Raw genomic sequence first — 24,775 nt, forward strand, 5'->3', positions numbered from 1 at the left:
ACAGAGGAGCGCCTGGAATATGTCCGCGCTGTCACAAAGGACGACACTATGTTAATCAGTGTCGATCAAAATTTGATAAGGAAGGTCAACCATTAGCCCCTTCGGGAAACTTCAAGCGCAGCGCGGCGAGGGGTCGCGCTGTGACAGCAAATCACCCCTCAGAGCGACCTCACCAGGAAGCAGCCGCCGCTTGTGCGCCAGCACAGGGGGCAGCGCAGGTGTGGACCTGGCCACCACAATAGAAGTGCTAATTACTGATACATCAGTTGTGCTAATTCCAACTGGTGTCCACGGCCCCCTGGGGTGAGGAATGGCAGCACTATTGATCGGGCGGTCTTCAACAACAAGACAAGGGCTGTTTGTGTTACCTGCAGTTATCAATGCAGATTTCAAAGGAGAAATAAAGATAATGGTATGGACTCCGATACCACCCTGTACTGTGCCAGCGGGGAGCCGAATAGCACAACTAGTGTACTTTTTACCACAGACACCAAATGCTGCAAAAACTAAATGCGGCATAGGCTCTTTTGGGTCCACGGGACAACCAGAGATTTTCTGGACTCAACAGATAACTATGAACCGCCAACAGATATCCTGTACACTACAATCAGGAGTGATAAAGTTTAATGCACAAGGAATTTTAGATAGTGGAGCGGACGTTACAGTCATCGCTGCCTCGCAATGGCCAAACAGTTTACCCCTAGTGAATGCGCATACATCGCTTTCGGGAATTGGTGGGCAGAGTACCCCAATGCAAAGCGAAAGCCTGATAAATATTATTGGTCCGGAAGGGAGAACTGCAACCATTAGACCATTTATATTGCCTGGATCCGTTACCCTATGGGGGAGAGACTGTTTGAGTCAATGGGGCATGCAGTTAAGTACGGATTTTTCTTAGGGGCTACTATCCAGCAGCAGGTCCAACCCTTGATCTGGAAAACAGACAAGCCCGTATGGGTGGAACAGTGGCCCCTTCCACAAAATAAACTGCTGCAGTTACACAAGTTAGTAGAGGAACAATTGCAAGCTGGACATATAGTTCCTACTACAAGCCCCTGGAATACACCATTTTTTGTAATTCAAAAGAAAAATAATTCCTGGAGATTGTTACATGACCTTAGAAAAATCAATGAGGCCATTGAAGATATGGGAGCCTTACAGCCTCGACTCCCTTCTCCAGCGATGTTACCTCAAACATGGACTTTGATTGTAATTGATTTGAAAGACTGTTTCTTTACCATTCCACTTGCACCACAGGATGCACCTCGGTTTGCATTTTCTGTACCTTCCATCAATGCTATGGAACCCCATAACAGATATCATTGGAAAGTTTTGCCACAAGGCATGAAAAATAGTCCTACATTATGTCAACAATTTGTGGCAGCAGTCTTAAGTCCAGTACGGAAGTATTTCGACAACGTCCTCATCTATCACTATATGGATAACATATTGATTGCTGCAGAGCAAAAGGAAACGGCACAAGAGGCTCTGCATCAGATTACGCGAGCAGCATCGGCTGCAGGATTAAAAATTGCAGAAGATAAAGTACAGGAAACTCCGCCTTGGCGATATTTAGGATGGAGAATTTCTGATCATCAAATTCGACCACAATCATTGACTCTAAAAACAGACATAAAAACTTTAAATGGTCTTCAAAAACTTTTGGAAACTATTAACTGGATCCGTCCCTCCCTAGGGATTTCCACGGAGGAATTACATCCTCTATTTAAGCTTTTAGAAGGAGACACGAGTTTGACATCCCCAAGGAAGCTTACCCCTCCCGCGCAAGCTGCACTTGACAAAGTTGTGAACAAATTAACCACTCAGACTGTTCAGAGACGAGAGCAGAACTATCCTGTCAGTCTTTTTGTTTTTTATTCTAGCTTCCAACCTTATGGCCTGTTAGCACAATGGATACCACAGGATGCATGTCCGTTAATAATCTTAGAATGGGTGTTTCTACCTCATAATTTTGGCAAAACTGTCACCACTGCTATTGATATGATCGCAATGGTTATTCAAAAAGGAAGAGAGCATTTGATGTTTCTAGATGGCACAGAGCCTGATATTATTTATTTACCACTCAGTACAAAACAATTAACCTTTTTGACTCACCAGTCTCTTGTTTTTCAGTGTGCCTTGGCAGATTATCCAGGACAAATAAGTATCCACTTTCCAGGACATAAAATCATACAGTCTTTTAACTCTCTTTCTCTATGTTAATTCTGTTAGGCATGCTTCACTTCAAAATAGAGCTGCTATAGACTTTTTGTTATTAGCACAAGGCCATGGGTGTCAGGATTTTGATGGACTCTGTTGCATGAATTTATCTGACCATTCGGAATCCATCCATAAAAGCACTGAAAATTTACAAAAAGGAGTGCAGAAGTTACATCAAGACGATGGTTTCAATATTTTGGGGAATCTTTTGGGGAATTTAGGATTAGCTACGTGGATTAAGGGATCATTGCAAATAGGTTTGATGTGCTTGATAATCTTTCTTTGCCTTTTAATTTGTATCCCATGTTTGTTAAAAACAATTCAGTGCTTAATAGACCGTGCCTTGAAACAGGCATTCTTCATAAATAAAGAAGGGGGAGATCTGGGGATCTCAAGGACAGACTCGAGAGTGTTGGTGGAGAGACCTTGGGAAAAGGACACTATTATGCTTGTTGGAATCAAACCATGGGAGTAAAAGCAACAAACTAAACAATCTTTTACTTAGCCATATTAATGCAAAGTTTCTAATTATTGTATTAACTGTATTTCGTTCATTTGTACTACCTGTATGTTGTACTAACTGTATTTTGTTTATTGTTAGTGTATCTGCCTTGTTTCTTATTATGTGTTCAGTGCTTGATTGATTGATCCTTTAACCAAGTTATGGCTGTTTAGCTAAAAACAGCTATGGCAATACCACAAACAAATAAAGAAGGGGGAGATGTGGAGGCCTGCTTTGGCGACGGAAGTGCTGAATGCCTTGGTAGTGGACGATTGACCACAAGGACGAATGTCTTATCAGCAAGGAGCAAAGCAGGAAAAGGAGGAGGACAACAACAGCATGTGGAATGTCTTGTCAGCAGATGAGGAACAAAGCAAGGAAAAGAAGATAACCACAACTGCACGGCTGGCAAGATGCTGATTGATTGTAATCTTTGCAACACTTGTGTTAAAAGAGTATAAAAGGAGTTGGTTTGAGAATAAAGTTGTCTCACTCTGCATCCCAGACTGAGTCCGTTCTTTCGCAAGGTGCAACAACATAGTCAACATATTATCTACTTTTACATGCTTTTGATTTGAATTCCTGTTAAATCAACAAGATATGATTTCCCATATAAGATTTCAAAAGGACTAACTCCTCTTACACTGAGTGATTCTTAATAGTGCTTTTGGTAAGATTTCTACCCAATTCGAGTGTCCTGGCATAGTCAACCTCTTTTCACTTCTACCAGTGACGATGGTCTTTTTGGGTTGGTTGTACAACACCAATTACACAGTCGCACTATATCAGCCAGCTTCTGCATCTGGGGTCCTATAGCATATCAATTGATGCTACCAACCATAGTGTCAGCTCCCATATGTGTTTCATTATAAGTTTTCTTTAAAATTTCACTTACCATCAGAGTAGTGATTAAAACTTGGTTATCTTTGGTTGCCCACCATCCTTCTGATGACTTAACACATTCCAATTGTTTAGCTAATTTATCTTCACCCTCAGAATAATTTGAGGTTCCCACTCCACCTTCCTTATAGGAATAAGAGCTCCAACTTATTGACCTGTCTTTGCTGCCCTTTTGGCAGCTTCATCAGCCCTTTGGTTTCCTTTTATTATATGTTTGACCATTCTGGTTGCATATAGTAGCAGTATAGATATTAACTCGCTTTCCCATTGATAACTCAAGAGCTCATGTTAGGGTTCTTAGTTCAGCTTTCTGTACAGAGGTGTTGGAGGGCACTGCCTGAGGCTCTATGGTTTCGTGCAGTTACTATGGCATATCCGGCCTTTCTCTCTCCATTCACCATGAAACTGCTTCCATCCATGAATAGTTCGACATCCAGGTTATCTAACTCTCAGATCAGGCTGTCTGGAATACACTTGTTCCATAACATGTAGGCGGTCAGGTTCTATTTTTTCTTTTTTTTTTTTTCATTTGCAGACATCAAAGTTCTGCTTTAGGGTCTGAGATGTTTTCAAAATTATATCATCTTGCTTGACTATCACTGCTTGATATCGGACTAATATGCTGGGAGAAATCCAATGATGTCCCTTTTGGTCGAGGACTGCGAGTACCACATGCAGGACAAATACTGTGATAGGTTGCCCTAATGTTAATTTTCCAGCTTCCTTTACTAGCAGCACTACCGCTGCTACTGCTCTCAAGCAGGCTGGCCATCCTTTGTTTACTTCATCCAATTGTTTGAAAAAGTATGCCACAGGTCTTTTCCATTCTCCTAATGTTTGGGTCAGTACTCCTAGTGCCACCTGCTGTCGCTCATGTGCATATAGCAGGCAGGGTTTCCTCAAGTCTGGCAGGCCCAGAGCTGGAGCTTTCATTAACTCCGTTTTGATAGAGTCAAATCCTTTATGACATTCACGAGTCCACTCTAGGATCTCTCCCGGTTCTTTGATAGCCTCATACAGTGGTTTAATGATCAGACTGAAATTTGGTATCCAGAGTCTACACGACCTGGCCATTCCAAGGAGCCCTCATAATTCCTTTTTTGATTTAGGAGGAGCTATTCAACAAATAGCTTCCTTCCGTTCTACACCTAATTTTCTTTTTCCATGAGAAATATCAAAGCCTAAATAAATTACTGTCTCTTTTTCTGTGAATATCCAATATCCAGCTAATCCCAGAAAAATCAACAACTCTATGGTAGCCAGCTTGCGTTCTGATTCAGTTTTTGTTCCCAACAATATATCATCCACATATTGCAACAAGGTAACAGAAGAGTTCTTATCTTGCCATTTTTCTAGTTTTTTGGCTAGTACATTACCAAACAGGGTTAGAGTGTTCTTAAATCCTTGAGGCAACACAGCCCAACAAAGCTGTGTCTTTCAGTGGTTGGACTTTCCCATTCAAAGGAAAAAATCTTCTGACTGCTTTCCTCCAAAGGGATACAAAAGAAAGCACCTTTTAAATCTAGTACTGTGAAATGCATATTATGTTCGGGTAGTACAGATAGCAACGTATAGGGATTAGGTACCACCATGTGCACGTCTATCTTTATTTTGTCAATTTCTCACAAGTCTTCTACTAGTCGATATTCCTGGATTTTTTACCAGCAGTATTGGAGTGTTAAATTCTGATTGGCATTCCCGCAACAAGCCATACTGTATAAAGGTGTTTATCAGTGGTTCCAACCCCACTTTGGCTTCTAGCTTTAAAAGATATTGTTTATTCCTTATCGGCTGCAATCCTGTTGTTAGATCGACTTTAATAGGTACTGCATTCTTTGCTTGTCTGGGTTTCTTTGAAGCCCACACTAAGGGTATCACAGCATTTAGAATTTCATCTGAGATTTTCGCATTCACAGCTTCTTTCTTTTCCTCAGTTAATAGGCATAACTGTGCTTTCCATACTGTTTCCTGTAGTACATGTAACTGGATAGACTTATCAGAAAAGGTTAATTGAGTGAAGCTTAAAGTCTCACTTTTCTCCTCTGTGTTGATGGGGTGGGGCTCTGTGGGAACTAACAGCTGCACATCCTCTGGTTCCTCTCCCTCATTAAGATGCTTTTTTCCCCTTATATTCCTCACAACATCTTTTTTCAGCTTTTTTTCATTCACACTCTCCGCCAACACATGCATTCTGTCCACGCCTTGTATTAACAAGTTACATTTCTTTCTAATTTCATAGACTCATCTCAAACAATTATCCAAATTCTCTTTTTTTAGGGAATCCCCTCCAAATTTGTTCCAACGTTTCAGAATGCATCCTAGAGTACGCAGGGGTACTTTGGTACAGCTAGCTGCACCCCTTTTACAGAAAATTTACAGCGAACTGTTTTCCAGAAACGTCCCAAAGACTTTAGGTATCTCACTCAGCTCCAATCCCCTGTCAGCAAAGGTGGGTGAACTCCACTGCCAACCATGTGTCTATATAAGGAGACCTCAGGGTGAACCCCACATGTTCAGCAGATCTGCTGCAACCCCCCCTGGGTTCGCCTTATGTGTACCAGTCCAAAGGGTGACTATTTTACCCTGGAATCCCCTTGTCTCTGGTAAATACCTCACTATTGGTGTTGTACCATTGAGTTGCTGTTTTCCCAGCCCTGGGGCAGGTCACCCAGAGTCCCCAATCAAAAGGGTCACTATGCACTAGAGTCCGTTCAACCGAAACCCCATTGCTCAGGATGAGCAGTAGATCCAAGCAAGGCGTTGCTGTCCCACCTGGGTTGCCATAAACTGTTGTCCCTAAAACAGGGTCCATCACCCAGTGTGCAATAAGTCAATAGTACACACAGGGCCAAGGTATTTGTTTATGTCATTTCTGCGCAGAGATGGGTGCTACGTGGTATTCCGCAAAGCTAGCACACTGAGAAGCTCAGTATACTCATTATTTATATGGTTCCTGTTAACACATTCCACCTATCAACTGCATATTATAATTCAACTATTACAGTGTTGGTTAGCTTTTCTTATGTGACTTTTAGATAACTGCACATGCACCACGCCCTCTTTCTTTTGAGTCAGAGGGTTTCTTGAGTCGGTGGTCACCGAGTCGGCGGTGATGTTTCCCCCAGACAGAATTACCTTTCCCCCCATTTCCTTGCACTTAGTTGATGTTTCTGATGAAAACCTGGTTCCCAAACAGTTCTTCAAGGTATTGCTGATAGGACAGATGATCCCTTCTTTGTGTTGTTCCTGTTTGTAACACATAACTCCTGCTTCGAGGCTCCTTGTGTCATTGTACTGGTCTAAATTTCTTCTGTCTCCCTAGCATTTGGTTTCAGGAAATTTCACGGCCTTGAGATATCAGTTAGGATTTTAATATTGCCAAGGATGGATACTCCACAATCTCTCTGGGAAACCTGGTCCAATGTTTGACCACCCTCATGATATAAAAGCCTTTTCTTTTGTTTAAATGGAATTTCTTGTATTTCAGTATGTGCCCATTGCATCTTGTCCTTTCAGTGGGTACCACTGAGAAGAGTCTGGCCCTGTCTTCTTTACACTCTCCTATCTGGTATTTAAACATATTGCTAAGATTCTGCCTCAGTCTTCTCCAGGCTGAACAGTCCCAGTTCTCTCAGCCTTTCCCCATATGAGAGATGCTCCAGTCCCCTAATCATCTTTGTAGCCCTGTGCTGGACTCTCTCCAGTAATTCCATGTCTCTCTTGTATTGAGGACTCCAGAAATTGACACAGAACTGCAGATGTAGCCTCATCAGGGCTGAGGAGAGTTGGAGGATCACCTTCCTCGACCTGCTGGCCATGCTCTTGCTAATGCATCCCAGGATTCTCTTGGACTTCTTAGCCAGCAATGTGCCTTTGCGACAATGTTCAAGTTGTTTTCCACCAGGACCTCTGGGTCCTTTTTTATAAAGCTTCTTTTCAGATGGTTGGCCCCCATTCTGCAGTAATACATGGAGTTATTTCCCCCAGATGTAGGACTTGGCATTTATGTTTGTTGAATTTCAGGATGTTCCTATCTGCCTATTTCTCCAGACTCATGATATCCTTCTCAACAGCAGCATGACCATTTGGTGGAATATCAATCACTTCTATCATTTTTGTATTGTGTGCAAACTTGCTCAGGGTGCATTCTGTTGCATTGTCCAAGACATTAATGAAGATGTTAAATGGTATTGTCTTCAGTATTTCCCATATCTCACAAATTTGGTTATAAGGATAGTATCAGAGACTGTGTCAAAGCCCTTGCTAAAATCAAGGTAAACAACATGCACTTCTCATCCACCAAGGCAATCATCTCATCAAAATAGGCTATCAGGTTGCTCAGTCAACTTGATTTAAATCACTTTCATAAATCCATGCTATCTAATCCCAAACACCTTTTTGTCCTTCATATCTTTGGAAATGGTTTCCAGGATTATTTGCACCATCACCTTCCTAGAGACCAAGGTGAGGCTGACTGGCCTGTAGTTCCTTGGATCCTCCTTCTTGCCCTTTTTGAAGATAGAAGTGTTATTTGCTTTCTACTAGTCCACAGCCACCTGCCCTGTTCCCCATTTCAAAGATGATTGAGACTGTCATAGCAGTGATGTCTGTGAGCTCCCTGATCACCATGGCCTTTCTCAGATAATCACAGTCAATCCTCTTCTGCTGAGGGTAAGTCTTCCTTGCTCCAGACTTTCTCATGGTTCTAAGGGGCCTGGGGTTCCTGCGGGTGAATCTTGTCAGTAAAAAATAAGGCAAAGAAGGCATTCAGTACCTCTGCTTTTTCTGTGTCCTTTGTCACCAGGTCTCTCTGCCCCATTCAGTAGCCGGCCCACATTTCCTCTAGTCTTACCGTTGTTGCAAGTATAATTGTCAAAATCGACTTGGAGCCCTTCGCGTTCCTCACCAGACTCAACTGCAGGTGGGCTTTCACTTTCCTAATCCCATCCCTACATGCTCAGACAGTGTCTCTATATTCCTGCTGGCTCCTATGACCCTGTTTCCTTTTTATATTTGATTTTAGTCAGGAGCTCCTTGTTCATACATGAAGGGCTCCATGCTAATACTACTTGTTTCCTGCCTGGACCATTCTTGAGCTTGGAAGAGGTAATTATGGAAAAAAAAAAAAAAAAAACAGCTCTCTCGACCTCTCTTCTCTCCAGGACCATCTCCCATGTGATCTTCCAAGCAGACTCCTGAAGAGGCCAAAGTCTGCTCTCCTAAAGTCCAGGGTTGTGATCCTGCTATTTACCTTATTGCCTCCTCTCAGGAGCCTCAATTCCACCATCTCATGGTTACTGCAGGCCAGGCTATCTACCCCCGTCCCCAAACCTCCACATCCCACATCCTCAACTAGTTCTTCCTTGTTCTGAACTACCAGGTCCAGTAGAGCACCTCCCCTTTTCACTTCCTCCATTACCTGTGCCATCAATGCATGCCAGAAACCTCCTGGATTGCTTGTGCCCTGCTGTGTTGTCCCCGCAGCAGATATCAGTGTGTTTCAAATCCCCCACAAGGACTAGGACCTGTGAAAATTGAAGCTTTTTTGAGTTATCTAGAGAAGGCCTCATCATTACTTCTTTCTGATCAGGCGGTCTGTAGCAGACACCCACCACAACACCACCCATGTTTGTCTGCCCTCTAATCCTAACCCATAAGATATCCCCAGGCAGAGTTCTCTCACATAAAGGGTGACTCCCCCACCTGGCTTCCTGACCTGTCCTTCCTAAAGAGCCTGTAGTCATCCATTGCAGTGATCTGTGATCCCAATGAGGTTATAGTCCTGTAACTGCACACAGACTTCTAATGCCTCCTGTTTATTCCCCATGCTGCCTGCATTAGTGTACAGGCACTTCAGAGAGGCACCAAGTCATACTGATTTCCCAGAAAAAGCATGTCAGATCCCCCCATAATGTGGTCCTCTTGGCACTTCCTTATTTGTATAAGCTTGAGGTGGTTCCCCTTCAGTCCTGTTTTATTGATTATTGAGGTCTCCCCTGTCCAAACCAGCCTGCATCCTTTCTTTGCCAATCCAGTCCACCACTTTCTCACTTGACTGTGGGTCATCATCTCCCACCCACATTGTTCCTCCTTTAAAACTCTCCTCAAAAGGTTGACCATCATCTTGACTCTTTTCAAAGGTTTTGCACTTAAAATAGAAAACCTCTATATGGCATCACAGAATTTTAGTTTCTGCGAATGTCACATTTTATAGCCAATGACAATGAGTTTGATGGGTTTTGTCCTTTCCTGAAATACTTAGCATTTTCTTTTAATCTTTACTCTTGTGAATCCTATTTTCCGTATTCTGAAAATTTCCAATGCATATGACTTGTGGGGGAAAGAAATTGTCATTAATAAGTATATTGGAACCTCCAAAAAATCAATTTCTATAAATTAGTCTCTAAATATCAATCCCATGCTCTTATGGCTTGAATTGTCAAGGTTAGAAACAAATGCTTTGTGTCTCATTTCACCTTTCTGAATTCACATTTTTGTAACCCAGATAGATTTAAGATCCAGTATCTCAAAACCCATCATTGATTTAGGATTAAATAATTTTGATAAGTATAATGTTGAGGGGAGAGAGAAAAAAAAACTTTCTTTAGTAGGCAGTTTGAAAACAGCTCTTTTGTCTTACCTGATCTTTTATGAACTAAACCTTCTTGATTCCTCAATTCAGGACATGGAGGGTCTGATATGTAGGCGCAACCCTCCTCTAAGAGAAGTCTGCTGCCTTCCTGGGGCTCGGGTTAAGGATGTCACCCGGAAACTTCCCAGCCTGGTTAGACCCACTGACTATTATCCATTGATGGTCCTACACGTGGGAGGAGAAGAAGCGGCAATGCGCAGCCTGAGGACGATCAAAAGAGACTTTAGGGAATTGGGGCAGACAATTAGGAACTCAGGAGCACAAGTCATATTCTCTTCCATTCTTCCCAGTGATGGCAGCAATATAGAAAGAAATAAGAAGACATGCTCCATTAACACGTGGCTCCGTGGCTCCGTGGCTGGTGTCATCACCACAACTTTGCTTTCTTCGGGAACAGGAAGCCTTACATAGCAGGAAACATGATGGAATCTGATGGAATCCATCTTTCTCAAAGGGGGAGGAGAGCCCTGGGGCATGAGCTAGCAGGGCTCATTGAGAGGGCTTTAAACTAGATTTGAGGGGGGAGGGGGTTATCATCAGGGAAGCAGGTCATGGGGTAGGCAGTGGCCTGTCATGCCACTTGCATCCGCCTTACTCTATAGTCTCTGCAGGGCACCCCAAGCCTGAAGAGGTTAGATGGGAAAATAAGAGAACTTCTGAAGGCCCACTCAGGCAAGGTGCAGCTGCCCCAGCTAGAAAGAGAGGCACATTGGGTGCCCAACTCCAATGCCTCTATGTAAACACACGCAACATGGGGAATAAACAAGGGGAACTGGAGATGCGTGTGCGATTGCAGGGCCATGATCTCATTGCAATTACTGAGACATGGTGAGACAGCTCTCATGGCTGGAACGTGGCCATGGATGGTTTTAGGCTTTTCAGGAAGGACAGGCCAGGAAGGCGAGGTGGTGGAGTTGCTCTTTACGAGAGAGAACAACTGGAACGTATGGAGCTCTGCCTAGGGGAGGACGAAGCGCGGGTCGAGAGCCTGTGGGTGAGGATTAAAGGGCAGGCCAACAAGGGTGACACGGTCGTGGGAGTTTACTACAGGCCACCTGACCAGGGAGAGGAAGTGGATGAGGCCTTCTACAGGCAGCTGCAGGAAGCCTCACAATCACAGGCCCTGGTCCTTATGGGGGACTTCAACCACCCTGATGTCTGCTGGGATAATCACACAGCTAGGAGCAGACAGTCCAGGAGGTTCCTGCAGAACATTGCAGATAACTTCTTGATGCAGGTGGTTGATGAGCCAACAAGGCAAAGGGCGCTGCTAGACCTGATACTAACCAACAGAGACGATCTAGTGGGAAATGTGAAGGTTGGGGGCAGTCTTGGCTGCAGTGACCACAGGATGATGGAATTCACAATCCTGTGAGGAGGAAGCTGGACAAGAAGTAGGATTGCAACCCTGAACTTCCAGAGAGCTACCTTTGACCTCTTCAGGGAGCTCCTTGGAGGAATCCCCTGGGCAAGGGTCCTTGAAGGAAAGGGGTTCCAGGAGAGGTGGCTACTATTCAAGCACCACTTTCTCCAAGCTCAGGATCGGTGCAGGCTTACAAGAAGACCTGTGTGGTTGGGCAAGGAGCTGTTGAGTAAACTCAATGAGAAAAAGAGTACGTACGTAATGTGGAAGGAGGGCCAGGCCACATGGGAAGAATATAGGAACATTGCCAGAGAATGCAGCGATGCAACGAGGACGAGGCCAAGGCCTGTCTGGAATTAGAGTTAGCAAGAGATGTCAGGGGAAACAGGAAGGGCTTCTACAAATACATCAGCAGCAAGAGGAAGACTGGGGAAAATGCTAGTCCGCTGCTGAATGGGGAGGGTGCCTTGGTGACGGAGGACGCAGAGAAGGCAGAATTGCTAAATGCCTTCTTTCCCTCAGTCTTTACTGCTAAGGCCAGTCCCCATTAACTACAGAGCCTGGAAACAAGATGGAGAACCAGGAGAGAGAGGGACATTCTGCTGGTCGAGGAGGATTGGGTTAGGGCTTATTTAGGCACACTGGACACTCGTATATCTACGGGCCTGAATGGGATGCACCCAAGAGTGCTGAGGGAACTGGCGGGGGTTATTGCTCAGCTGCTCTCCATCATCTTCGAGAGGTCATGGAGGGCGGGGGAGGTGCTGGAGGACTGGAAGAAACCAACATCATTCCAGGCTCCAAAAAGGGCAAGAAAGAGGACTCGGAAAACAACAACGCACTGGAAAAAAACTGACTGGAAAAAAACGTTACTCCAGTCTTTAAAAAAGGCAAGAGGGAGGAGCTGGGCAACTACAGGCCGGTCAGCCTCACCTCTGTTCCTAGAAAGGTGATGGAGCAGCTCATCTCTAGGCATGTCAAGGAAAAGAAGGTGATCAGGAGTAGTCAGCATGGATTCACCAAGAGGAAGTCGTGTCTGATGAACCTGATATCCTTCTACGATGAGGTGACTGGCTGGATGGACGATGGGAGAGCTGGGGATGTTGTCTACCTTGACTTCAGCAAGGCTTTTGACACAGTCTCCCCATAACGTCCTCACAGGGAAGCTCCAGAAGTGTGGACTGGATGAGTGGACAGTGAGGTGGATTGGGAATTGGCTGGATGGCAGAGCCCAGAGGGTGGTGATAAATGGGGCCGAGTCTGGTTGGAGGCCTGTGGCCAGTGGTGTCCCCCAGAGGTCAGTACTGAGCCCGGTGCTCTTCAACTTGTTCACCAATGACTTGGACGAGGGCACAGAGGGCACCCTCAGCAAGTTTGCAGACGATACCAAATTGGGAGGAGTGGCTGACACTCCAGAGGGCTGCCCTGCCATTCAGAGGGACCTGGACAGGTTGGAGAGGTGGGCGGAGAGGAACCTCATGAGGTTCAACAAGGACAAGTGCAGGGTCCTTCACCTGGGGAGGAATAACCTCAGGCACCAGTACAGATTAGGGCTTGACCTGCTGGAAAGCAGCTCCACAGAGAGGGATTTGGGAGTCCTGATTGACAACAGGGTAACCATGAGTCAGCAATGTGTTCTCATGGCCAAGATGCCAATGGGATCCTGGCCACATCTGGAGTATTGTGTCCACTTCTGGGTTCCACAGTACGAGGGATGTGGAGCTGCTGGAGAGAGTCCAGCGCAGGGCTATGAGGATGATCAGGGGCCTGGAGCATCTGCTCTATGAGGAGAGACTGAGGGAGCTGGACCCGTTCAGCCTGGAGAAAGCTGAGAGGGGACCTGATCAGTGTATATAAATACCTCAAGGGAGGCAGTGAGGAGGATGGGGCTGGCCTCTTTTCAGTGGTGGCCAGCGATAGGACTAGAGGTAATGGCCACAAACTGAAGCACCAAAAGTTCCACAGGAACTTAAAGAAAAATTTCTTAACAGTGAGGGTGACAGAGCACTGGAACAGGCTGCCCAGAGAGGTTGTGGAGTCTCCTTCTCTGGAGATCTTCAAAACCCGCTTGGATGCAGTCCTGTGCCACATGCTCTAGGTGACCCTGCATGTGCAGGGCGAGGTTGGACTAGGTGATCTCTAAAGGTCCCTTCCAACCTTAATGATTCTGTGATTCTATGAAAAGTAATTTATATACTGTCTGTCCTGATTGTGTCTGACACTTGCAAATGTTTATCACACTTTATCAATTGCATTTTATTGCTCTTAGAATGCATTTCCACTCCCCTGTTGCTATGCAAGTAAATGGCTATAAAGTCCAGAATAAATTGACTGATTATGCAGGTCATGGAAAGTGAAACAAACTATATGCATTATGCCATCAGGTGCATAACATAGGGAAAAGAAAAGAGAATGATTTCATTGTTCAGTTTCTTATAATGGTAGTAGATGTTATAATGCAGTAAGCAAACGTTACGGCCTTTAAAAGCTGTATTACTTTAAACAACTTGCATCTATTATGTTTTCTGAACAAGTCCATTCCTAAGATCCATTTAATGGGGAGGGAGGGAAGTTTTCTGTTGTTGAAGTTTGGTTTTTGTCAGTTCATTAATTTGTGTGAATATAGGAGCTTCTCCTATGGGAAAAAAAAAGATTTTCTAGCTTATTTAAAGGCAGTTGTATACATCCTTTATTCATTTCTTTTTTTTTTTTTTAAAGTTTATCTCCTTCTTCTGTTTATTACTCACCTGAAGCAATGATCCTGTCTGGGTGACATCATAATATCTACCATAAATGGATTATGATTTCAGTCCCAAAATAAACTTCAAGGACAGATTTAAAAATATGCTGCTTATTTTAAAGAGTTAAAAATTTCTCTAAACTGTTAGTAAAAATATGTTCTTGTCTGTCTTAAGTACCATTCAAGTAAGATATTGCCAAATTGCTTTTTAGCTTAGCTTTAGAAACAGGGTAGAAATGATCCTATTTCCTTATCAAAATAATTTTGCTAACTGTTGGTCACTTTGTTTAAATGTATGTGGCTTTGTCATCAAGTCTTTTAAAGTACATGATTTTAATATACCTCTTTATTTTTTCACACAGTAGTATCCATTTAAATCTGTATTTAATGCACAAAACTCATTTGCAAAAATAGACAAGCATGTTGGAATGCAGAGTGATTTTTGAATGCATATAAATGTGCATTTTAATATTTTTCTTTCTTCTGTTAAATTGTAGGCATTGGGTCACATGCAATAACTGGTCCTACAGCTGGGCCAGGACCAGCTCCAGGAATGCATGGACATCCTGCTGCCATGACCCCTAAAACTTGGACAGAAGGTAGAGGGGAGTATAGCAGTAATCATACATAAAGTTAAGGTTAAATTGTGTGGGTAGTGACTGAGGAAAAGAAGCATGAAAAAGAATGGGGAAAAAAGCAGACCTAAAGAAGTAGTGTGACCTTTACTTTGCCTAGCAGTTAAATATCAAGGAGTGTTTTATCACTTATTCAAACATGAATGAGTTGACCAGAAGAAATTATTGCATCTATTTGGCAGCCTGAAGCACCTTCTACAATCAGAACTAAATGTATAAGTTGATTTCTTTCTGGAGATTGATGCAGATGTTTGCATGACAGATAGTGATCACTGAAAGTGAGGCATCTTTTAATTTTTTTCAGGATACCAGGTCTGAAGTGAAGTTGGTTGCAAGATTGCAGGTGTACTGCATAGTTGTATTTCTTTGCATTAAATGATTATGTTTTCTCAAGCAATCAAGTGACATCTTTATTGTTGCAGATGTCTGTTCTCAGTTACTGTCCCACATCTCTGTGCATGGGTGACTTCCTGACTTGATAGAGTATTGAAACCTGTATTGTCATTGGCAGGTGCTATATTCATGTTAACTGATGAGTTAGTTAACTTTAAAAATAACTAGAATGCTATAGCATAAAAGAGTAATCAGATTCCAAGCATTTCAAATACATAAATATAATTAATTGGGAGTGGGAGGAAAATGGAAGCTATTTATTTTGACAGTTACATTTAAGTACTAATGTTGAAATTTGAATACAGCTTACTGGTTCTCACAGAAAGCTGTAAAAGCAGGCCTACTCATGCTTCTAGTCATATTGTGATTGGGAATACATTCTTGCAAGTGGTATAAGGACAGTGAACATATAAAGAGTCAGAATTTGGTCCTGCGCTTATATGAAGCCAGTTCTAGAGGTCTCTTACTAATACTAGATTTACTTAAAAAACAGCATGACTTTTTTAAAATAGCATTTTTTTCATAAATTGACAGGCACTTTTATTCTTTTTGCATCATTTCCTGCAGTGTCCATTTGAGTGTGTTTTTCTATAGGGAGTGAAGCCTACTGTTCCTGATAAGTTTGAAAGTTTGTCTTAGCTTCATGTCTTGACTTTAAAAAACATTTTGGATTTTTAACTGCATTCCATATTTCATGTTATTGTGTTTCTTATGTTCTAGGCCAAGCTCCAGATATGGGTGTTCCCAATATACCACAAAAGTTTTCTGTATCACCTCCTAGGGGGAAGCCTTCTCCTGTCCCTACTGCTTCCCAGCCCTCTGCAGCCATGCCTGGGCCTTCTGTACCACAGCCTGCACCTGGACAGCCTTCACCTATTGTGCAACTGCAGCAAAAACAAAACCGTATCAGTCTTATCCAGAAACCACAAGGATTGAATCCAGTTGAAATACTCCAGGAACGTGAATATAGGTAAAAGCCGAGTAACTAGATTTAAATGCATATGCCAATGGTTATTTTTTAGTTTCTCACTGGACACTCTTGCAATCAGCCTCTATATTGTTGTGACCATAATTTAAATTAAGTTGCCATACAGGGACCATGCCAAAAACAAGTACAGAGATATCGAACTGTAAAGCACGATTTAATTTCAGGCCACAACCTGAATTAGCAAAGCATTTTGGTACTATCATTGAAAACCAGTGTAACTTTAAAATGAGCTTAAGTACTTAGCTTCATTAGACTGTTATTTGGAAAGTTGAAAAAATGTTATAAAAAATAACTATGAAATAAAAATCCTTCGAATTCACATGGAATCTACTTTAGTACAGAAATTATTCAGAGCCATAAAAAACAAAGGAAATTAGAAGAAAAGTGTGAGAGTGAAAAGTCTGAAGAATAAGTTGCCAAAGAAAAAACTAACTTTGTATAATGATAAATGGATTGTCTGGGCTACCAAAGAATAGAGAGAGCATTGGGGAGGTGAAAGCAAAGATAAAAAATAGGATATCAGGAATTATGGTCCATAAATGTTGAGTTGGACTCCTAAGTACCCTAATTAAAAGGTGATGAGTACCCAGTAATATCCCTAGTAATGCACAGAGGATCTAATTGTTATGATTTTATGAGGTTAGAAAGAAATTGCTCCTTCCCCTCAGAAAGGCTATTGTGCAATTGTCCTTGAGAACTGGGGGGAGGAGAAAGGTTGACCTGAATCTAAAGTATGTTCCTGGTCCCTGTCAGTGATATGAAGCAGACTCTACATAATGTATTTGCTGCTTGATTTAGAATGATGATACCTTTTCCAATTACTAAAACAGTGAGGATATAGGAGAAAAATAGTCAAAAGAGATGGTGATCTTACTGAAAACAGGATTAAGTTATGTTTGTTTTGTGAATGTGGTCTATCTGTTTAGATATAGGAGGGTGTGTAGGTGGCACAGACTTTTATAGGATATTAAGATATAGGATGAGATGTGATGTCCAGAATCCAGGCCTTGATACAGCAAAACATCAAGCAAACCACTTTTTTTTTTTTTTTTTTTTTTTTTTTTTCATAAGAGCATGCTTAAGAGTTTTTCTGACTTATAGTTGTGGTCATTCTGTCAGTCTCATAATTTTCACTTTAGCATGTTTAGCATGAAATAGCTTAGCTATTTTGGTGTGTACTTTCAAGATATAACAGCTTTTTCAGAAAGCTCATAGGGTGCACCATAATACAGTTTCACTGTTGCCCTGAATTAGGATTCATGAGATTAACCTGAGCCAGCAGTCATTTGGCCAGTATTGTATAAGCTGATCTATAACTGCTGCTGCCCTTCAAGACCTGCTCCACTGCCACACTGTTTCTGCCAAATTTTATGACTTGGGGATATGCATAAATGGGGGTGAAATGAAGGGTAGCATAAAATAACTGTGGTAGATTGACTCAATTATGTAGAACTTGGTTGCAGCACAGCATACGTATAGCCTGATCTTCTGGGCAGACTAAATAAGATGGAAGTTTGAGAGGGATTCTAGAATAGCAGGGTTTTTTTTTGTTTTGTTTTTTGTTTTTATTTGAAATGGCTGGCTAGTAATTCAGACTTTTAAAATACTGAATGCTGCTGGAAATTTGTTTTGTTTTGCATGCCAAGGTGCTTAGAACTTCTATAGGTCTTTTTATTATTTAAACCTAAAAAATAACATCAAAGTAAAGCCATGAAAAATTAATTTAACAGCTTTTATGCTTTTAATGGTACTAGACAGCTTTAGTATGAGTAGAGTTAATATAACTGTATGAAGTATTCATGCATTCTTATTAAAATGGGAATAGAAGAAAGTTAGTCTAAATATTTGCATCCTGGACACCCAGGGAAGTTAGCAATAGCTTTATGAAATAACTACTGGACAGTAACCAAAAGAGCTCTTTCATTAATGAGAGAGAGAATTTTACTATGATTTTTTTTAAGACTGAATTATTCACATCTTCAAAGATGCAAGATGCTTCAAAAGATCCTGAAATTTGAATATACAGAATCAAAAATTAAACTTTTGCATATTGTCTCACTGCAGAGAAGTATCTGTTCTGAATCTGATCAAGTCAGGAATCCTTGAAAATTACAGGCTGCATATACCCTGTGGTCTTGAGCATGGTGTTTCTTGACTAAGACTGTGAAGTGTGATGCTCAAGGAACAGTGTGTCACATTTGTTTACTTCTAATTTAACTGCTGTCCATTCCCTTGATGCATATGCACACCCATAAGTGGATAATAGTTCGCTTTTGCAGAAAATCACAGAATGATTGAGATTGGAAGGGACACCTGGAGATCATCTAGTCCAACCCCCTTGCACAAGCACAGTCACCTAGAGCATGTTGCACAGGATTGCATCCAGGTGGGTCTGGAATATCCACAACCTCTCTGAGCAACCTGTGCTAGTGCTGTCACCCTCCCAGTCAAGACACTTTTCCTCAAATTCAGGTGGAACTTCTGGTGTTTCAGTTTGTGCCAATTGCCTCTTGTCCTATCACTGGCCACCACTGAAAAGAGTCTGGTCCCATCCTCTTGACATTCTCCCTTAAGATATGTGTATACACCGATAAGATCCCCTCTCAGTGTTTTCTCTAGGCTAAACAGGCCCAGCTTTCTCAGAGTTTCCTCATAAGAGAGATTCTCGTCTCCTAATCATGTTTGTAGCCCTATGCTGGACTCTCTCCAGTAACTTCATGTCTATTGTACTGGGGAGGCCAGAACTGGACACAGCACTCCAGACGTGGCCTTACCAGGGCTCAGTAGAGGGAAAGGTTCACCTCCTTTGGCCTGCTGGCAATGCTCTTCCTAATGTAGCCCAGGATACCTTTGGCCTTCTGGGCCACAAGGGCACATTGCTGGCCCATGGTCAATTCGTCGTCCACTGGGACTCCTAGGTCTTTCTCTGCAGAGTGGCTCTCCAGTAGGTCAACCCCCAGCCTGTCCTGGTGCATGCACTTGCCTTTCTTTAATTTCATGAGGTTCCTACTGCCCATCTTTCCAGCCTGTCTGGGTCTCCCTGAATGGCAGCACAGCCCTCTGGAGTCTCAGCCACTCCTCCCAGTTTTTTAACATCAGCAAACTTTCTGAGGGTGCACTCAGTCTCTTCATCCAGGTCATTGTTGAGTAAAGTAAGCAAGACTGGACCCAGTACTGACCCCTGGGGGATACCACTCACTACAGGCTTGCATCTACACTGCGCTGCTGATCACAACCCTGAGCTCTTCCATTCAGCCAGTTCTCAATCCACCTAACTAACTCATCTAACCCATTCTTCCTGAGCTTGCCTATGAGGATGTTATGGGAGACAGCGTCAAGAAGGTAGACAACATCCACTGCTCTCCCCTCATTTACCAAATCAGTCATCCCATCATAGAAGGCTATCAAGGTTGGTTAAGTATGACTTCCCCTTGTGTGAATCCATTCTGACCACTCCCGATAACCTTTTCCTCCACATTCTTCCACATGCTTAGAGATGACTTCCAGGATGAGCTGGTCCATCTCCTTTCCAGGGATGGAGGTGAGGCTGACTGGTCTGTAATTGCCTGGGTCCTCCTTCTTGTCCTTTTTGAAGACTGGAGTGACGTTGGCTTTCTTCCAGGCCTCAGACGCCTCTCCATGTCACCATGACCTTCCAAAGATGAGTGAGTGCCAGATTTAATTCCAAATGCGCCTTGTCCTTCCTCATTGCATCCCTGTATACCCTGACAACATTCCTATATTCCTCCTAAAAGTGGCCTGTCCCTTCCTTCTTCTGTTTGAGTTTTGCCAGGAGCTCCTTGCTCATCCATACAGGTCTCCATGCATGCCCTCCCATTGGTTCACAGGGTTCAGGTCAGATTGGCCTTAGTTTCAGACCTGATCAATGGTATATGCCTAAGGGAACATGTGCAAAGGACACCCTCCCATTGAGTTACGAGATTCAAAAAGGACACTTGTGCTTTCTAAATAGCCCCTGTAGAGGAGCCTAGGTGTGGCCGGATCTAGTCTTAGTCCCAGACTTGGTCGATGGCTTTTTACTAAGGGTTTTGACACACAGAGGCTGCACTCTGTTAGATGATTTAGAATATATTTTATTAGAACAAGTAGGCAGAGGGAAAAATCATTTCGCAAGTTCAGATGTCAGTATGACAATTAGCCACTACACTGAAAAATCTAAGAGCTAAAAATCCAAAATCTAAAACCCAAACCAAAGGGTAAGTCCCAAAGCCTGTATGCATAAAGTCACTCACTCAAACACAGAGGGCCCTTAACCTCGAGGAGTATTCTCCAGGGGCATTGTTTTGCTAATTGATGGGGGGGGGGGCAATGGAAAGAACCAGAAAGCAGTGGAAAGAACGGTCTTATTTCACTATTAATATTAAGACAATACAGAACGATACATTTAACAAAACAATAAGCTCACTATGTGCTCGGTTTTAGCAACAAACAAAATAGGCAAGGTAATGCACCTAACCATTACTATACGAGAAAAAGAATAATGATTAAGAAAAAGATCCATCCCCAATTGCCTGAATACGTTACCATCATCCAGATCCGTAATCACTGGGGAGCCCCTGTTGCAGTGAGGATTTGGAGAGACTTCCCGGCAACTGGGAGGTCTTACGGGACGCATCTACCCATAAGTGAGGTCTCCAAAGTCATGGCAAGAGGGTCCAGCTTTTATAGAGCCAAATGAGCAAATCATGATAACTTGCATTCTCTTTGTGAGCAGAAACATCTGGTGGGTCATACTTTCCCTACCATCCAGGACCAGGACTTGGCCAGAGCCCAGGCCTCAGATGGGAGGGTTCCCTTCAAGGTCAAAAACACATGCATGAGAGTCTACAAAAGTTACAGCTTAATAAGCCTCTGTGCAGGCTAGCATAAACAGTCCGGCAGGCCTCCGTGCAGGTTAGCATGAGTAGTTCTACAGGCGAGTTTTGTGTGCTTCTACAAAGGCAGTGCTGTATTCATCTGCAAGGTAACAATGACTCGGGCCTGTCGTTCAGGCCCTAGCAGTTCATGTGTCCCGACCCAAGGGGAGAGTTCTTGACTGCAGGGCCCACTGCTTCCAAGGAGAACTTGGTTCAAAAACTCAAAAGTTTCCATGGGGATGTTTTATACCCAAGTTGAATCACGATGTGGTCACTATGTTTTTCTTTGCTGGAAGTTTCATTGGAATATGGTCAGCATATTTTTCTGCTAGATGTTTTTCGGAATGCAACCGATGTCCATGTTGATGTTCCAGTGTACATTTTACAGTTAGATAACTGCATACACTGTTGTCATCAGTGCTCCGGGCCAGTTTGTGCCTAGCTGTGTTGTCTTCCCAGCAGATATCAGGGTGGTTCAAGTCCTCCATGAGAACCAGGGCCTGTGATCGTGAGGCTACTTACACCTGTCTGTAGAAGGCCTCATCAACTTCCTCTTCTTGATCAGGTGTTCTGTAGTAATCACCCACAACAGTGTCATCCATGTTAGCCTGGCCTTTAATCCTTATGAGCTCTTGACTCACTCATTTTCCTTGGTCCAGTCCTGTTCAATTTATTCATCAATGACCTGGATGAAGGCACAGAGTGCTCCCTCAGCAAGTTTGCTGATGATACCAAACTGGGAGGAGTAGCTGATACCCCTGAGGGCTGCGCTGCCATCCAGAGGGACCTGGACAGACTGGACAACTGGGCAGTGAAAAACCTCATGCAATTCAACAAGGCCAAGTGCAAGGTTCTGCACCTGGGGAGGAATAACCCCAGACACAAGTACAGGCTGGGGACTGACCTTCTGGAGAGCAGCTCCGCAGAGAAGGACCTGGGTGTCATGGTGGAAGACAAGTTGACCATGAGGCAGCAGTGTGCCCTCGTGGCCAAGAAGGCCAATGGGATCCTGGGGTGCATTAAGAAGAGCATCTCCAGCAGGTCGAGGGAGGTGATCCTGCCCCTCTACTCAGCCCTGGTGAGGCCGCATCTGGAGTATTGTGTCCAGTTCTGGGCTCCCCAGTACAAGAGGGATGTGGAGCTGCTGGAGAGAGTCCAGTGCAGGGCCACAAGGATGATCAGGGGCCTGGAACATCTGCCCTATGAGGAGAGGCTGCGGGAGCTGGGCCTGTTCAGCCTGCAGAAGAGAAGGCTGAGAGGGGATCTAATCAGTGTCTCTACGTACCTCAAGGGAGGGAGTGAGGAGGATGGTGCTGGTCTCTTTCCCCTGGTGGCCACCGACAGAACTAGAGGTAATGGCCACAAACTGAAGCACCAAAAGTTCCACAGGAACTTAAGGAATTTTTTTTTAACAGTGAGGGTGACAGAGCACTGGACCAGGCTGCCCAGAGAGGTTGTGGAGTCTCCTTCTCTGGAGATCTTCAAAACCTGCTTGGATGCAGTCCTGTGCCACGTGTTCTAGGTTACCCTGCGTGTGCAGGGGGGTTGGACTAGATGACCTCTAGAGGTCCCTTCCAACCTTAAGCATTCTATGATTCTATGATTTTCCACTCCTAGGCAGAGATCATACATTCCTGCTGCTGTCCAGGCCAGTTTGTGCCTAGCTGTGTTGTCTTCTTGTCTTCCCAGCAGATATCAGAGTGGTTCAAGTCCCCATGAGAACCAGGGCCTGTGATTGTGAGGCTACTTACACCTGTCTGTAGAAGGCCTCCTCGACTTCCTGATCAGATGGCCTGCAGTGTCACCTACAACAGGTGATGTTGAACTTCCTGATCAGGCGACCTACAACAGTATCACCCATGTAAGCCTGTCCTTTAATCCTTACCCACAAGCTCTCAACTTGCTCTTCATCCACCCCTGGGCAGAGCTTAACACTTTCCAGTTGCTCTCTCACATAAAGAGAAACTCCACCACCTTGCCTTCCTGGCCTGTCTTTCCTAAAATGCATGTAGTCATCCATGATGGCATTCCAGTCATGCGATCTATCCCACCATGTCTCTGTAATTGCAATGACATCATAGCCCTGTGACTGCACGCACATCTCCAATTCCTCCTGTTTATTCCCCATGCTACGTGCATTGGTGCACAGGCATTTCAGGGAGGCAATCGAGCATGCAGGTTTCCCAGGAGGGCTGCAAGAGTGTTGCCGTTCAAGTGGCATGGCGACCTGGTTCAGGAACGGCACGGCGACCACCCCCAGGCCGCTTGGGCCATCAGCTCGCTGACACCAATGTGGTGGACGGCAAATGGCGTTTATTGATGGGTAACAAGGTGTTATATAGCTAAGGTTTACAACGTCACATCCGTCTGCTTACATCATAAACTAACACAATTGGCTATTAGGGGCCCTATCTTTCCGTACAGCACGATATATTCCGGCCGCCAGACCCTAACTATCTGCAACATTTCCCCCCTCCCTATGCATAACAAAACTAGCTAAAATATGACTATCTTATTCTTACTTATTCTTACCTTATTCTAACTACTTATTCTCATTATTATCTTATTCTTATTACTTACTCTTATTATTATATTACTCTTACTTATTCTTATTATTATATTATTCTATTCTTATAGTTTATAACAATCTTAAAATTATGTATCATAAACTTGACATAAAAACATAAGGCACAAAGTCAAAGTGTAGAAGGTAGGGGATGACAGGTAATACCGCGGTACAGGAATAGGGTGTACCTTGGGATAACTTGGGGATAATACTGAGTGGATATATTCTTAAAGCCGTTGTCGGCGTGCTACTAACATGATGTTAACCTTCTTTAACCGACTCTTGACAAACGGAGTGAGCTTATTCAATATACAGGGTCCAAAGATTAGCGTGATCATAATCATTGTGATCGGCCCTATCAAGGTGGATATCAGGGTGGTTAACCATAGCGAACCGGTGAACCAATTTTCGTACCAGCTGCGTTTGGAACAGGGTTCAATGGGTGCTGGTTGCCAAGGCGTGGCACTGAAAATTGGTGACCCTGTAGTTACTTTTGTACTAATTGCTCGAGATTGTTCGATCTGTTCAAGTACCCATTGCTGGTGTGACTCTACCTGTCCTATAGTGACAAGCTGCAAAATTAAGATAACGCAAAGGCATCGCGGCCCCCTCTTGCGAAGGCTGTTTTGTTGTTTTCTGGATTCGGTCGGCGTGGAACTCACAGGCTCGGGCGGGACGCTTGTCACCAGGGTGTCCGATGATCCGGTCCTGTGAGCAGAAACTCACAATTTTCATTAGTTTTATTTTGAAGGTCTGGTTTAATAGACTTAAGCGGGGACCACTTGACTCTGCCATCTTTCCTGACAGCGACCTTTGGGTCGATCTTGGCATGGGGGGAGCGCTGCCAGTGAGTCCCCCAGCCAATGGCAGTTTACTGCAACGTGGCCTGCCTGGCCACATTTAGAACAGGCCATTACGTTGGCGTGAACAGCCACCTGA

The 24,775-nt window shown here is 43.7% G+C and overlaps 1 protein-coding gene across 1 annotated transcript in view; it reads left to right on the plus strand.

Moving 5' to 3' along the window:
* LOC148592852 (syncytin-A-like) overlaps positions 1-24,775 on the plus strand; it is a 51,597-nt gene that overhangs the window by 26,183 nt on the left and 639 nt on the right. The gene's annotated exons all lie outside the window — the stretch shown is intronic.

Source organism: Tinamus guttatus, unplaced genomic scaffold, assembly GCF_059628265.1.
Source record: "Tinamus guttatus ecotype Peru unplaced genomic scaffold, ASM5962826v1 Tinamus_guttatus_pri_ptg000498l, whole genome shotgun sequence".
NCBI classification, from domain to species: Eukaryota; Metazoa; Chordata; class Aves; order Tinamiformes; family Tinamidae; genus Tinamus; species Tinamus guttatus.